Here is a 15,713-nt window from a genome sequence, read left to right on the forward strand (position 1 = left end):
GCAGGCGGCAAACAAAACAAATGAGTGTATACAAGTAACGACCAACTGGTGGCGTGACGAGATGACACAGTGCCCTTCAGAGTCAGGGAAGGCCTCTCTGAGCAGATGACCCTCAGGCCGAGACCTGCAGGGTGAGACGGGCCGGCTGTGTGGAGAGCAGACCACAGGTCCAGGGCGAGACGCAGCGTGGGTAGAGGTTATGCGACCTAACCGAAGACTGGGAGAATGCCCACGTGTCTGGAGTGCACAGGGGCGGAGGAGAGCCTTGGTAGAGGGAGGGGTGGGAGAGGTTGGCAGGGGCCACTCTTGCACGTACGGCCTAGAGTCACCGTGTCCCCTTATCCCTGCAGGGCCTGCAGGAGCTTCTAGACCCACGTGGCCCTCTGACAATGGCCCGGGCCACCTTACATGATGTGTTCCAGACTTGCTGTGTTGGATCCGTGGGCCTAAGTCACATGCCTGCACCAAAACTGTAGAAACTGTTCCAAATGAATATCTCTTTCTCTTTCCTACACAGAGATGAAGGGTCTTGAAATCTGAATAAATCCCACCAGATCGATTAAATTAGATCATCTTAAAAGGAATGGGTGAAGTCAGGTAGCGTTTGAATTGATTCAATTTTGAGCATCTCTGATGCCACACAGTGAGCTGGCCTGCAGGTGCCACCTTTGTTCGATGGCTTGGCAGCCCTGACACCAGAGCAGGGATGGAGCCAAGGCAGGACAGCAGGAGATGGAGGGAGCAGAGAGGACAGCTCCTACACGGCCCGGGACGAAGCGCTAAGTGGTCTCAGGAACTACTGTGCACCCTCCCGCCCCATCCTGCCGCGAGGAGAGGAGCTGGTACAACCTTTTGGGTGACACAGCAACACTTTCTATGCACACGCCCTCTGACTCAGCAGTTCCACTGCCAGACACCTCCAATGGATACACTCACAAAGGTGCCGCAAGACATGCACAGGTGTTTGTAACCCCTACATGACTTTCAGGTGGCCAAACCTGGCTAAATTGACTCTGGTCTATCCATACAGTAGACCACTCTGCAGTGACTAAAAATAAGGAGGTGAATCGATATGGACTGAGAATAAACGACTTCAAAGATTAAAAGACACTAGAGATGGTCAGTTCGGTCCAGCAACCCAGCCACTGAACACCTACTATGTGCCAACATTATGCCAGCCCAAGGAAAGAGCGAATACAAGTGCAATTTTGTCCCTGCCCCCAGGAACAAGGCAAACAAAATAATTCTCACAACTGCAGATGGGGTTGGGAGAGGGGCTTGAGAAGTTGGAGTCATGTGGTTCAGGAGGAATTGCAAGATTTGCTATGGCCAGAGGGACCGGGAAGCCTTCCTGGAGGAGGTGGGAATTGATTTGGGGTAGTGCAGAGAGGCCATTCTAGACCGGGCAAACAGCTTGAGCAAAGGTGGTGAAGCAAAAGGAAAAAACGCTCGTGCAGGAGGAGAGAAGAGGCTGGGACCCATCCGGGGGTGGAGGGAGAGGCGGGCAGGAGAGCCAGGAGGTTAGAGCTGGCAGCAGAGCTAGGAGCCAGGCCTGAGAGTGGCAGGCAGAGCTGTGCACTTCATTCTGTGGACACTGAACGTTTTGGAGTCAGGGGCAAAGGGATCAGAGCTGTGTTTGAGATTCAGGTTGATGACTGTTTGGTTTGCAAAAGTCGATGTCACCCCCCTGCACATCAAAGTGCCTGTAGAGTAAGTGCGGGTCCAAAGGACAAGGAACAGCTTGGTGACCGAGTGGTCAGTGCTGGCTTTACAGAGGACACAACAGGACAGCAGGACTGGGGAACACCGTCTGCTGGGGTCTGCCAGGGTCTTTGTCTCGAAGAATCAGCAGCCCGCGCACCTTGCGCCTGAATAAGGATGCCTACCTCCTTGGCCTTGAATGTCTGCACTTGCCCACTGGTAGGTGTTCTAGGTGACCCGAGAGCCCACCCCAGAATCAGCCCTCTGGTCATCCTGTGACAGATGACAAGGCAAAGACAGTCCAGGACCCCAGGCAGAGATGTTACCAGGCACACAAAATAGCTTCAACATTACTCACTTAAAAAAAAAAAAAAAAAAAAAGCAAGCAGATTTCCTGTCAGCCTTTCTGAAGAGGAAGTTTCTTGTAACTTCTCGAATCCTTCAGACCCCTATGCTGGCTCTTCTCTCCCTTAGGAGCCTGCAGCCCTGTCCCCGGCAAGTGTCCCTTTACACAGTTGACAACAACACACCCAATGTTTTAAAAGCTGTGATCCCAGCCAACCTTCTCCTCTCCCTGTCTCTAACCCTGAGAGGACTGCAGAGATCATTAGAGGGAAGCCGTCTACAAGAAGGCAACCGTGTTATGAAAGTCTTGAGAGCAGCGCCCCTGTCTAACTCAGCCACTCGTTCCATTGATACTCACTGAACTCGGCAGGCGTGCTTCTGAATAATATAGCACGGTGGTTATGGCGTGGACTCTGGAGCAAGACTGCCTGGGTTCGTCTCTCGCTTCCACCACTTACAAGCTGTGTGGCCTTGGGCAAGTTAATTAGCCTCTCTGAGTCTTAGGAATAATAATATTACCTACCTCATAGGTTTTGAGGATTAAATTTTACATATATATAATTCTGAGAGCAAGTACCCACACAATGCTTGCGCATAAATGTTCATAACAGCCAAGAAATAGAAACAACCCAAATGCCCATCAAGTGATGAATGGACAAATAAAATGGGTTACATACACACAACAGATTACTCAGCAGTCAAAAGGAGCCAAGCTCTGACACACGCTGCAATAAAGATGAGCTTTGAGAACATTACGCTCCGAAGCCAGTCATGAAGAACCGCACACTGTACACTTTCATTTCTACGAAACATGTGGAACAGGGAAATCTGGAGAGAAAGCAAGCAGATTAGCCATTGTCTGGGGCTGCTGGGAGGAGACGCCCACGGCGAGGGAGGAGGGACGACGGGGGAGGGGTGACTGCTGAAAAGCACAGGGTTTTCTCCTAGAGTCATGAAAGTGATCTCATTGTCTGTGACGCTGGGGCCACAACCCTGTGGGTATACTTACAAAAGTCCCCGACCCGTACACTCTGGACCGGTGAATCTCAATAAGGCTGTTTTTAAAACACCTTAGAACAGTGCTCGGTGTGGTTCGGCGCTGGGAGGCCGGGTACACAGGCGATGAGCGGGTCCTCGGCATCCTGAAGCTTGTATTCCCGGGGTTCGAGACTGCGTCTGCGTCCGCTCGCGTCTGCATCCGCGCCTGCGCGGTGCGGTGCTGGCGCTGAGCCGGCGTTCGCTGTCCCCTGTGAGGCTGTGGTCCTCCTGTAAAGTCCAGCCGTGTGACCCCCCGTGAAGGCGTGCCTGCTGCACGTGGCCGGGGCTGTCCGCCTGCCCATGTTTGTCTCTGATGAGGCACACCCGGTCACGGCCCGCGCGGCCGAATCACCAGCTTTGCCTCATGCTCTCAGACGTCCTTGGCCCCTCACTTTTCACCTCCACCCTTGGACTTGATCACACGTCTGCTCCTCTAGTGTGGACCTTTATCTCTTGGGGACAGGCTCCCAGACCCCAGCCTGGGGATGGGTTGCTGCCAGTGCTGCCACCTCATTCTCAGGGCATTGCCAAGGTTCCCAGAGCAGTAGTTCTGGGAACATAGAATTCACCAGAAGAGCTCCAGTGCAGAGTAAATGAGGAGGAGAACTCACCTCCCAGGAGCCACAGCTGGGTGCACAGGACAGGGGGAGCGCGGAGCTGCATTTCTGGGCAGGCTCGGGGCACTGCTCTTCCAGGACGGCAGGGCACCGGCTCCGGCCCCGACCAGCCCAGCTTTCCACGGGGCTGGCCAACTGGCCCAGCTTGCCAGGGACGTTCTCAGTTTTAAAGATCAAAGTCCCAGCTCCCGGGAGCCCCCTTGGTCCCAGGCAAACTGGAACCGTTGGTCACTCCAGTTCCACAGCTCAGTGGAAGGGGGGTTCTCCCACCATAGTGTCCCCCAGGAATCAGTGACCACTCTTCCTCCTCCTCCCCCACCTCCACTACTCCCCCCACTCCCCCCCCCCCTTCTGTCTTCTCCTGCCCTGGTAATAGCCAGGGTGGAAGCCACACTGACAGACGGCCAGCATGTGGTCACCCACGACCCGGGAGCCTCCCCTCACATCCATGGGGGCTGCAGGACAGCCCGCAGCGCCCATGCCCCACCAGCCTGTTGGTCCTGGGAGGAGAAGGGGCTGGTTTCCAGGAATGAGGGGAAGAGGGAAAGGCAGGGGGGCCCGAGCCACAGCCGCATTCTGCCAGAGGGCCTGAGCCAGGGTGTCTGCCCTGCCCAGAGTCCCTAACCAGCTCCCGGCCCGTCTGCAACTGCCACCTGTGCCCTTGGTGCCCCTGGTCTGTGCTTCCGGGTCAGGCACCTGCCAGGGTGGCAGCAGTCATCTATCTCCCTGTGCAGGGGGCCAGTAGTCATGAGGTAGAACGAAGCTGGGGGAAGGGAGGGAGATGGATGAGCAGGGCTGTGGGCGGAGGCCAGCGGGCCAGCACAGCCCACTCCCAGCACTGCGGGTTTGCGAGCAGTGAGCATCACACTCGGGAGCAGGCAGCAAAGAACCACCGAGCCGAGGCCTCCGCAGCTCCCCCGGTGGCTGTTTCTGAGGCCGGCCCGGCTCTTTCTCTGTCCGGGAGAGCCGGGTCACAGTGCGTGACCTCACAGGGGCCAGGCTACAGGCCGGCACCCAGGAGGCGACTCACCACGGCATATTCCCCTGGTACCGGGGCCCTCCTCCGTCCCGGGAGTCTGCCACCAGTGCGGTTGTGGCCCCGTCGGTCTCACCCTGGAGCTTATCTCCTTTCTTCCCCTTTCTTTCCATGTTCGTGCAATGGACTGGGAGGTGTGGTCGGGTGGCTGAACAAGCGGCCACGTGGAGGGCAGAGAAGAGCCAGAAGAAAGCGGACAAGAGGTGTCCCGCGCCCTGCAGGGAGACAGGCGCGGATGGCCAGAGGAGCCGGAACAGAGCAGGGGCGCCGAGGGGGGCTGGGAAGAGGCCCCGTGCAGACACAAACACAAACATGAAACAAGGAGTGTTGCACGTGGGCTCAATGCCCAAGCTCTGGTGTTAGACTGCCCAGGTGCAAATCGTCTGTGGGATCTCGGGTAAGTTATTTCATTTCTCTGAGTCTCATCTGAATTTCCTCATCTGAAAAGTAGAGATAATGAACCCCCGAAGGACTGCACTAAGAATCAAGTGAGACAGCAGAGAGACTGTGCACAGCACACAGTGGACACTGTAGATATAGGGGTCACTGTTTTATTAGAAAATAGATACGTCCCCTTTGGGACTAGGAACATCACCTCCAGGAAGCCCCCTGGGCTTTCTTTTAAGCATCTAAAAGCACATTTTGGGGAAAGAGAGGGCAGAGAAAGGCATACTGGGGGAATAAAGATAAGGAACAGAGAGACAAGCATGCATTTCATCCCTCCCTGGGGCCAGGCTCCGTGCTAGCGCCTTGATACGCCATACCTCACTCTACGTACCCCCCGGCCCAAAAAAGGAAGACGTGCGAGTTGACCCAGCAGAACTATAACCCAGCTTCAGTCCCTGGGCCTTGACAGGTTCCCGGGAATTAAATGCAGGGACATGCAAGCCCCAGAAGGGAAACTAGATCGGGGTGGGCTTTCAGTGGCAGCTCGAACACCAAGACCTGGGCTCATCAGCGAGGAGAGTAATCCCTCTTTTCTCAGGCCGAGGGGTTGTGAACATCCAAAGGTCACTTTCTTCAGCACAGAGTGGGGCCGGGGCGGGGGGCAGGCGGGGGGCAAGGGGAACTATTTCCCGGTGTGAAGCAGGAACACGGGCTGGTGCCCATCCCAGGGGAGGCCAAACGCTGGGCTCGGATTCGGGTTAGAGACTCAGCGTCTTCATCTTCAAAACGCAGCCCATGCGCTGTGCTGGGTCCCGGGTAACCTGTGAGGCGGGGCTCTGCAGTGGCCTGCTAGGCTCGCCACAAATGGCTCTTCGCCATGGCAACAGGCACTTCAGACTGAGCATGCTCAGGTGGGAACCTGCTCTCCAGGGACATTTCAGGCTTCTTTTTTTTCTTCTCATTTTTATTGCAAGTTTTCCATTACCATTTAGTCCCCTGATACCCACGCCCCGCCCCCCGGCCATCACCACACTGTGGTCCGTGTCCATGGGTCCTTTTCCTTTTTGCTCAGTCCCTCCAACCCCTGCGCCCCCCTTAGCTGCCACCCTGCTCTCTGTGAGTCTGTCTCCATTTTCCTTGTTGGTTCAGTTTGTTCATTCGATTCCACATATGTGTGAAATCATATGGTATTTGTCTTTCTTGGCCTGGCTTATCACTTAGCACAATGTTCTCCAGGTCCATCCATGCTGTCTGAAAAGGTAAAAGTCTCTTCTTTGTCATGGCTGGGTAGTATTCCATCGTGTAAATGTCCCGTAGTTGTTTTAGCCACTCCTCTACTGATGGACGCTTGGGCTGCTTCCATGTCTTGGTGAATGTAAATGACGCTACAATGAACATAGCAGGTGTTTATGTTCTTTCAAATTAACGTTTTGGGTTCCTTTGGATATATCCCAGAAGTGGGATCACTGGGCCAAAGGCAGATCCATTTTTAATTTTCTGAGGTATCTCTGTACCACTTTCCGCAGTGGCTGCACCAACTGCATTCCCACCACCAGTGCATGAGGGTTCCCCTCTCTCCACACCCTCGCCAGCACTCGTTTGTCGATTTATTGATGCTGGCCGTTCTGACAGGTGTGAGGTGACATCTCATTGTGGTTTTAATTTGCATTTCTCTGATAATTAGTGACATTGAGCATCTCTTCATATGTCTATGGGCCATCTGCATGTCCTCTTTGGAGAACTATCTATTCAAGTCCTTTGCCCATTTTTTAATTGGGTGGTTTGCTTTTTTGGTGTTGAGTTTTTTATAAGGTCTTTATAAATTTTGGATATGAACCCTTCATCAGATGTATCTGGGAAAATGTTCTCCCATTCTGTGAGTTGTCTTTTATTTTGTTGATGTTTTCCTTTGCTGCGCAAAACCTTTTTAATCTGATGTAGTCCCACTGGTTTATTTCTTCGCTTGTTCCCCTTGCCTGGGGCGATACATCCGATGAAGAACCGCCACGGGCAGTGTCTGAGATTTTGCCACCAATGCTTTCTTCTAGGACTTGTATGGTTTCGGGTCTAACATTTAAGTCTTCGATCCACTTGGAATTCACTCTCGCGGGTGGTGGATGAAGGGGCCCTTGTGCAGGAGCAGGTTACTCACAGAAAGTGGGGGGTGGGGGGAGGGGAGCCCAGCGCTCTCTATTTCCCCTTCTCAAGGGGAGCCTGTATCTGTTTTCTTTCTCCAGGAATTTGGATCACGGGGTGATGGACGTGAAGAGGAAGAACACACAGCCCAGCCTCTCTGAGAATTCACCTGCCACAAAGGGTCTTTCCCCCAACCCCTCCCAGCAGCAGTTACTACAAAGGTAAAACCAGACACAGTACCCCTCGCCCCGCCCCCAGAGCCCACCCCCCAGCCCCCGGGGGCACCAGGGCTCTGGCAGCTCAGCTGAGCGTGGCCCCAAAGATCCCACAAGGAGAGATGGAGTGCTGAGAAGTTAAGGAATCTTCTGAAGGTGGAAGGAAGGTGGTGGAAGGTTCCGCCACCACCCCTCACTTCTCTACAGCTCTCCCCTCTCCTCGGAGCCAAGACCATTCTTCCAGGGCTTCAGACCAAACCTTGGACCTGACCCCTCTCTTTTGCTCACATGTCATAGCCAACCTGTCGGTAATTCCTCTGGACTCGAACCTTTAAACCACAGTCCCCTCCCACCTCTCCCTGTGCACCCCCCACTGCCCCCGGAGCTCTCCACGGAGCAGCCGAGCAGCGAGGGCAGGTCCCTGGTGGAGGTCAAGCTGTGTCCTCCTCCGCTCCAAGCTCACCAGGGCTGCTGCCCCGCTCACCCGGGGAAAAGCCCCGCTGGGCTCTCGAGGCCCTGCGTGACCCGTCTCTGCTGCCACTCAGACTCGGGCCACCACTGGCCCCTCACCCGGTGTGCCCGGCCCTGCTACCTTCGTAGTGTCTCTGCCCAGGTGCCCCCTCCTCGGAGACGGCTTCCCCAGCACCCTGTGGTGGAGGCTGGGAGGCCCTCCTGTTGGAGCAGAGGGCTGCCCTCTGCTGTCAGCGCCCAGGACGGATGGCTCAGCTGCTTCACCCAAGGTCACGCCTCCTCCGGACAGAAAGCTTGGCTCTCTTACCCCAAATTGGAACAGCCCTCGAGGTCACCCCATCTCAGAACTCCGAGTGGGACGGACTGAGCCTGCACCACACTGCCCTCCCTCGCACAGGTGTGGGGCAAATCGCCCTGACAAGACATCAGCTGCACTTCACGGTGCTGCCTCACTGTCCCTCCGGGTGGGAGTCTTCTGCCAAACTGGTGGGTTCGGGTCCCAGTTCCGGCCACCGTTAGCTGCGGAACTTTGGGCAAAGGCAGTCACCCCTTGGCGCCTGTTTCCCCATCCGCACAATGCAGTGATGACAGCACCTACCTCTGCATTCCTTCAAACCTCTCGAACACCCCAGCCCTGGGCTACCCCAGGCTGTTCCATTCCTGAGGTCACCCCCTGCTCTGATCCCTCCCCTGAATCCTGTTTGCTGCTCTGCCTTGGTGCTCCTGCAGCCTTTGCCTGACCTTGGGCACCCGCCGCACCCTGAGAGGGCAGCAGTTTGCACAGGTGATTTGGAAACATGAAGGGCAGATGGACCCACAAAACAGGTTTAGAATTAAATCCCAGATGTGCCTGCTCTCTAAACAACCCAGCCCTGCCCTGGCCGGTGTGGCTCAGGTTTTTTGGAGTGTAATCCCGTAAACCAAAATGTCATGGGTTCAATTCCCGGTCATAGCACCTGCCTGGGTGGTGGGGTTCCGCCCCTGGTCTGGGTGTGTGCGAGAGGCAACCAACTGATGTCTCTCTGTCTCTCTCTCTCTCTGTCTCCCCCTCCCCTTCTCCTCTCTCTAAAATCAATAAGCATGTCCTCAGGTGAGGATTAAAAACAAAAAAGGCCCTGACTGGTGTGGCTCAGTGGATTGAATACTGGCCTGTGAATCAAAGGGTCACCGGTTCAATTCCCAGTCAGAGCACATGCCTGCATTGCCGACCAGGTCCCCAGTAGGGGGCACTCGAGAGGCAACCACACATGGATGTTTCTCTCCCTCTCTTTCTCCCTCCCTTCCCCTCTTGCAAAAAAAAAAAAAAAAAGCTACTCAGCTTCTCCTTCATGACTGGCTCCTTTAACACTTCAGATAGATGCCCCGCTGTACTGTACAGAGTACCCGCTGTCCCCAACAGCCCAGCACCCCTCTGCACGTCCAGCACAGCAGGTGCTTAGAACAGGACGCCACGCACAGAGTTTCACTCCTCCCTCCCACGCAACACACACATCCACCCCCTATCACAGTGGGGCGCATGCCACGTGCTCCCCCAAGAGGGCAGTCGTCCTGGAGGCAGCCTGGACCTTCTTATAATGACATTTTTTCCCTTTTTATGGAGCTGGATTGGCCCTGACCAGCCCTGACCTCTCACCGGGCCTCGTCCACCTGCTCCTATAGCAGGACGGGGCCAGGGTGAGTTCCGGGCCAGGCGGGGACTGGATCTGTTTGTGACCTGGCCTCTCCAGCACGACACTGGAGACCATCGGGGGCCGGCAGTCACAGCCCTGGTAAGTCAGGTCGGCTGTTGTTAGCCTGAACAGCCCAGCCTGGGGCTCGGGGGGTCCAGGATGGAGCGCAGCGTCCCCAGACGTGTGACATCATCACCAGTCCTCCACTCCAGGAAAAGGAAGAGCCGGTGCTGCCGAGACACGTGCAAGTCAGAGGCTGCACAGCAGCCGCCGCCTGCTGCAACACCCCGGCCCAGGCCTGTGGGCTGCGCACACCTGCCAACACCTTGTCTGAGTTTGTCCCTTGCAATGGGTCAGCATCCAGCTGGCAAGTCCCTGCGGACAGTGACAAGGAGAGGCAAGGAAGAACGGCTGGCAAGGGGTCCGGAATGAAAGCTGATTGGCCCAAGCAAAGACAGGCCTCACCTGGAGCCCTCCCCACGGGCTGTGGTCAGGGTGCCTTGCGTTTGGCCAGCCTCGCCGCACTGCTCCCCGCCCAGGCCTTCCCGGGAGCTTTTCACCCTCGTCAGCCACCATCTGGTGCTGCCGCTGAGGGCCTGGAGGGTGGCCAGGAGCTGGCACAGTCCGAGCTGAGCTCTACTGGCCTGCGTGCTGGCCCTGGCCCCAGGGACCTCGGCTCTCTCCTGACTCCACGGTGGGGGAGGGTTCCGGCGGCCTCCCATGGCTCACAGATGGGCAGGCGCAGGGGGGAGCCACATGGCCGGGTCCTGTTGTGGTTAAACGCAGCTTGTTAGTTTTCCCAGCGAGACACTGTTCGGCTGTAAAAACACACCTGCCCCCAGCAGAAGCGGTCCTGGGAAGACGTTGGGTTGGAGGAGCTTGTTCTTGGGGCTTGACATCCTCTCTCAGACCTCGCACATCCCCTCTGTACCTGGGGGGCCTCGGAGAAAACCCAGAGGGTGTGTCAGCACACGGAGCCCAAGGCCAGGAAGCCAGCATCCCGTGCTCCCCCGGGGCCATGGGCAAAGCCAGGCCTCTCCAAGGCAGCTGATGCCCCCAGGGCTGAGCTCTAAGAACAGACCCCACGAGGGGCCAGCAAGCTTTGTGAGAACCTCGGGGGTGGAATGGTTTAGGCTTTGCAGGTCAAGTGGCAAGATGAAGGACATTGTGTAGGTACTTGTGTAAATATTTAAAATGTAACCACTTAAAAATGTAAAAAAATACAAAGCCATTCTAGTTCACAGGCTATACGGAAACGAGCGGTGGGCTAGATGTGTTGGCCCCACAGCCCCGTAGGCCGCCGGGAAGCCAGCAGGACAGGAGGCTGGCTGCAGCTCCCCTCCAGGGCAGAGCCCTCGGATGTAGAAGCCACTCAGGTCAGGGGTTAGCTGAGCCCGCACAGCCCCTGGGCACGCCTGCTTCCGCTGTGACACCTTACGTGGGGGACCAGGCCCACCCATGTGTGACAGCTCCCCCCTAGCACTGGCCTACTACCCATGGCATGCTGAGACTCCCCTCCTCCTGTAGGACCCCGCTTGGTCCCACAGGCCCCCGAGCTGCACGGCAGCGTGGCCATCCTGACCCCTAACAGTCCTCACTGACAGTGCTGCCCCCTACCCCCAGAGACTGCTGAGGCCCCCAGCTCTGCTCCGGCTCACTGTGGTCCCAGTATCCTCCTCGCCAGTGGCCACAGTTGGCGCCGGGCTGGGCTTGTCTCCCCAGCTCCCTCTCCTGTAGGTTACTTGGCCCCACCAGACTCCTTAGTCCATCGGGGAAACACACTGGTGGTTGGTGCCGGTGCCCAAGCCCAGCCTGCCCAGAATCCCTTTAGCCTCATATTGGGACCCTCACCTACTACACCCTCACCCCATCTTACAGGGGAAAGTCAGAGGAGACACCTGGGGGTGGCACCTGGCCTGGGGACCTCAGACGCAGGGCCAGTTACTCAGGCTCACTCTGCCCCACCTCCCCCTCTGGGAAACTCAGTAAGCACCGCGCCCAGCTTGCATGCCCGGAAGTCAGGCACTGCACTGGGGCGTCCGGCGTAGGGCATGGACAGCCTGGCCCCCGTGTCATCCTCAGCGTCTGCCAAGCGAATCCGTGTGTGAAACTGAAGCCCAGAAACAGGATGAACTGGGAAGAGGGCGGTGGAGAAACCCCGTGGGAAGGCGAGTGCGGCCTCCTGGAGCCAATGAGGAGGGAGCCCGGTGGGTGAGCCTGGGAGGGAGACCCCACCTCGTCTCTCAGGGCTGTGCCCACTGGGCTGTCACACCAAAGTGGGGACGGGTGGGGGCACAGCAGGACTGACGACTATATCCAGTGTCCTCACAACCTCTACCCTCCCCAAGTGGGAACACACTTTCCCTTAGCTGCACCTGGCCACGGGCTCCCCCTCCCCCCATCACCTAGTTTCAGTTGGTGTGGCTTTGGCTGCAAGTAACAGCAGAGTAAACCTGGCTTAATCATCACAGTTGACACCCCAATACTGAGAAGCTGGAGGTAGGAGGCTCCGGGGGGGTGCACGGCTCTGCGAGGTCCGGTGTCTGAGCTCCAGGTTACGCCCTTCAGGAACCTGTCGTGTTGGCCTTGCCTGCCTGGCTGCAGGCATCACCTCCCCAATCAAGGGCAACCAGAAGCCTGAAGTGGGGCAGTGGAGGGGACTTCTCATCTAAATCAAAGCCCCAGGAGACTTTCCTCAAGCTCAATTGGCTGGAACTGGGTCACGTGCTCAGCCCCGAAGCAGTCATTGGCAAAGGGGAGAGAGCTGGGCTCCAGCCCGGCAGACCCCCACGGAGGCCACCGCACCCCGTGCCTGAGCCCAGCTGGGGTTCTGTCGGAAGGAAGAGGGTGGGAGTGAATGTTCGGTCGGGAACCCATTGAGCTGCCAGGCCTGGCTGGGATTTTTGCTTTTTTAGCTCCTGCACGATTTTTCACTAGAAAGATGACACTGTCAAAACAAGTGAGTCACCGTGCCCTTCTGACTGAAGCCTGGTGGATTGAGAGGACTTGGGTCCAAATTCCCAGGGAGACGCAGATGCCTGGATGCGACAGGCAAGGAAACGTCAGGCCGCCCTTGGAAGGGCTGGATGTCATCACGCCAGGAGCTGGGACGCTGGGTTTGTGGAGGGGCGGGGCTGGGGACCCCCGCGTGGGGATTTGGTCATTTATAGCTTCTGTGCATTCGCTGTGTGACAGGAACTCAGCTAATACGTGAGAGAAACAGTCCATAAACATTGAGGAAAAACAACTCGAATTGTCCAGAATATCATACGTGGTTCCAATGGGGAGGCAAGCCACCTCCTGTCCCCTCCGAGTCACTATAGTGGTTCAAAAAGCCATGGGAACAACAGGCCCAGGGGTAGGTTATCGGCATTCGGACCCTAGAGGAGCCCCTGGCTCAGCCTCAGTTCCCTCATTTGTGAAATAAGCACTTGGTGTCAAAGGCCAAGGTCTTTAACACTCTGATCCAATGTGACTTCAACCTTGAGCCACAAATGGCAAACAGGATGCAGAGTCCTGAAACCAGCAGCCCCCCCTAGATCCCGGTAATTCCCTCTGGACCGACAGAGATAATGCGGTGATGATGGTGACAATGGTGACGATGACGGCGATGATGTGAGGATGATGGCGGTGATGATGTGGTGACGGCGATGATGATGATGATGGTAATAAATAATAGTGACACAGCACACTGAGCACTTGCTACCCGCATGCCAGGCAGTGTCCTCATGTCTTTCCTCATTTGAGTCCCTCAGAAACTCTGTGGAACAACCACTTTTATTATCCCCGTGTCACAGATAAAGAAGCTGAGGCTGAAGGAGGCCCCCGTCTATGGTGGCCGAGTATAGACAGAATTGTCTCTCTCTGGAATTCCTGTTCTGGCCAAGGGCTCCCCCCTCCACCCCGTGCCCTTGCCAAAGCCCTCCCCTCCCCCTCCCCCCGCCAGCAACACGAGTGTGCTCGGAGACAGGGCCTGTACAGAGATAACGAAGGTTAAATGAGGTCATGGGGGTAGAGCCCTATCGAACAGGGCTGGTGTCACTGTAAGACGAGGAGACACCAGGGATAAGCTCACACAGAAGAGGCCGTGTGAGGGCACAGTGAGGTCGCGGCCGTCTGCGAGCCGAGGAGGAACACCTCGGGAGCATCCAAACTCGCACACACCTCGCTCTTGGCCTCCCAGCCTCCGGAACTGTGGGGGAATAAACTTCGGCTGTGGAAACCATCCAGTCTTGACACTCTGCTGCGGCAGCAGGAGCCGCATAATCGTCACCCAGCGGTAAAGCCAGCACTGGAGCCAGCCAATCTGACTTCGGAGCCACGTTCCTAGGGACCTCATCGTCTACGATTCAACCTTTTAATTGGAGAGGCGGGCGGCAGACAGCCGTATGGCTGGTCTGTGTGTACAAAGGACACAGATGGTCAGACCTACCCCCTTGCCTCCTTCCTCTACACGACAACGGCCGGTCCATTCGGGACTAGCCAAGACCCGTGTTTGGAGCAGCAACCACCACAGGGAAATACGGGCCAGAGTACAGGAAGGTGGCTGCAACCATCTGGGGCATGAGCAGAGCTGGGTTATGCCTGCAATGCTGCAGGCACCAAAAAGACTTCAGTCGGAGATTTTAAATGGTCTTACCATCTGCTTGCCGGGGAATAGTCTCGGATGCTGCCCAGATCAGACCTGGATGGGAACCCTGCCTTCCCCAGGTGTGGGGCCTTGGGCACATCGCTTCACCCTCTGAGCCTCGATCTCCTCCCCCCATGTCACACGGAGGTCGTCATTTGACTCTGCAGCAGTGCCGTGGGGATGAAGAAGTTAACATGGGAAACTGCTTCACAGATGGTCTTCATTCAGTAACGCCTAAGGCGAGGGACCACCTGAAATCCCCTTGACTTCATCAAAGCAAAGCCCGCGGTTACAAACCCCTGGCAGGCAGCCACCAGCCCTCTCTGGAACGAGCTGGGTGTAAATTATAGATCACAGCCTGTCGTCTGATCCGCTGCTGTTCTGGTTCTTGCCTCCCCAGGGCACTGCCCATGGCCCAGGCAGTCTCTGCACCCTGCAGCGCCCACCTCCTGTTCCCCAGCTTTCCTTCCCCCCAAAGGCTAAACGCTCCTTGGGCTGGGGTTGAGGGGACCCCCAGAAGGGCTCCCAGGAAGCTGCCCTCCCATAGGCCTCCAGGGCTGGAGCTGGCCACCACCTGAGTGCTAAGGCCAGCCCCATTGAGCCCGCCCACTCCAGGCGGTAAACGGTGGGCCCATGAGACCCAGAAGAGCAGCATTCCCCGGGGGGAATTTTGTATTTAAGACCGGGAGGCTGCGAGAGGCCACAGTGAAAGCAGCCCTGTTTCCATCAGTGGGGTCTGCGCGCCTGAGGGGCCTGAGTGCGATTCCTGGTGTCCCTCCTGCGGCCGCCGCCCTCCCCATCGCCACTCCCAGACATCCGGGCCACGTTCTGGGCCACTCACTGCACTGGGCTTTCTCTCCCTTCCCTGGCTCCTCTCCGAGGAACCACCCGCTGGGGAGGCTGAGCAAGCCGCCTGTGGGTGGGTGCATGATGCCCAGGTCCAAGTGGTTCTTTCACCTGGGAAATCCGGGGTTCTGCTGGAAGAACGCAGGCCCTGGAGCCGGACCTGCAAGCAAGCAAGCCCTGCCTCGTGACTTTGGACGAGTTAGTTCCCCTCTAAGCTCCACTGTCCTTGTCAGTAAAAAGGGAGACACTGGGTCATTGTAGGCATTAAATAAGGTAATGCATAAAGACGAATGGCCCAGGGCAGGCAGGGCGGAAGCTTGATACAATGGTTAGTGAGCATGGAGGCGGGACCGGGGCCGCAGTGACACGGGCGAGGGCACAGGATGCAGGGGGCTCAGAGCGGGGGCTCCTTTGAGTCTGTGGCCTGGGACCGCGCTTCCTGCACCAATAATATGGGCAGGTAAAGAACTAAGACATCCAAAAAGCCCTAAGTCACCCAACATTTGCATCCGTCTTCATGAAGGGTGGAAGGCGCAGGGTCCAGCCTGCAGAGGGCGTGGTTCCTGGTTTGGCTCCGCTTCTCCAACTCATTCTCACTGCTCCGCGGAAATGCTGAGGCCG

This window comes from Phyllostomus hastatus, unplaced genomic scaffold (genome assembly GCF_019186645.2).
Source record: "Phyllostomus hastatus isolate PE091 unplaced genomic scaffold, TTU_PhHast_1.1 phas_scaffold_1066, whole genome shotgun sequence".
NCBI lineage: Eukaryota > Metazoa > Chordata > Mammalia > Chiroptera > Phyllostomidae > Phyllostomus > Phyllostomus hastatus.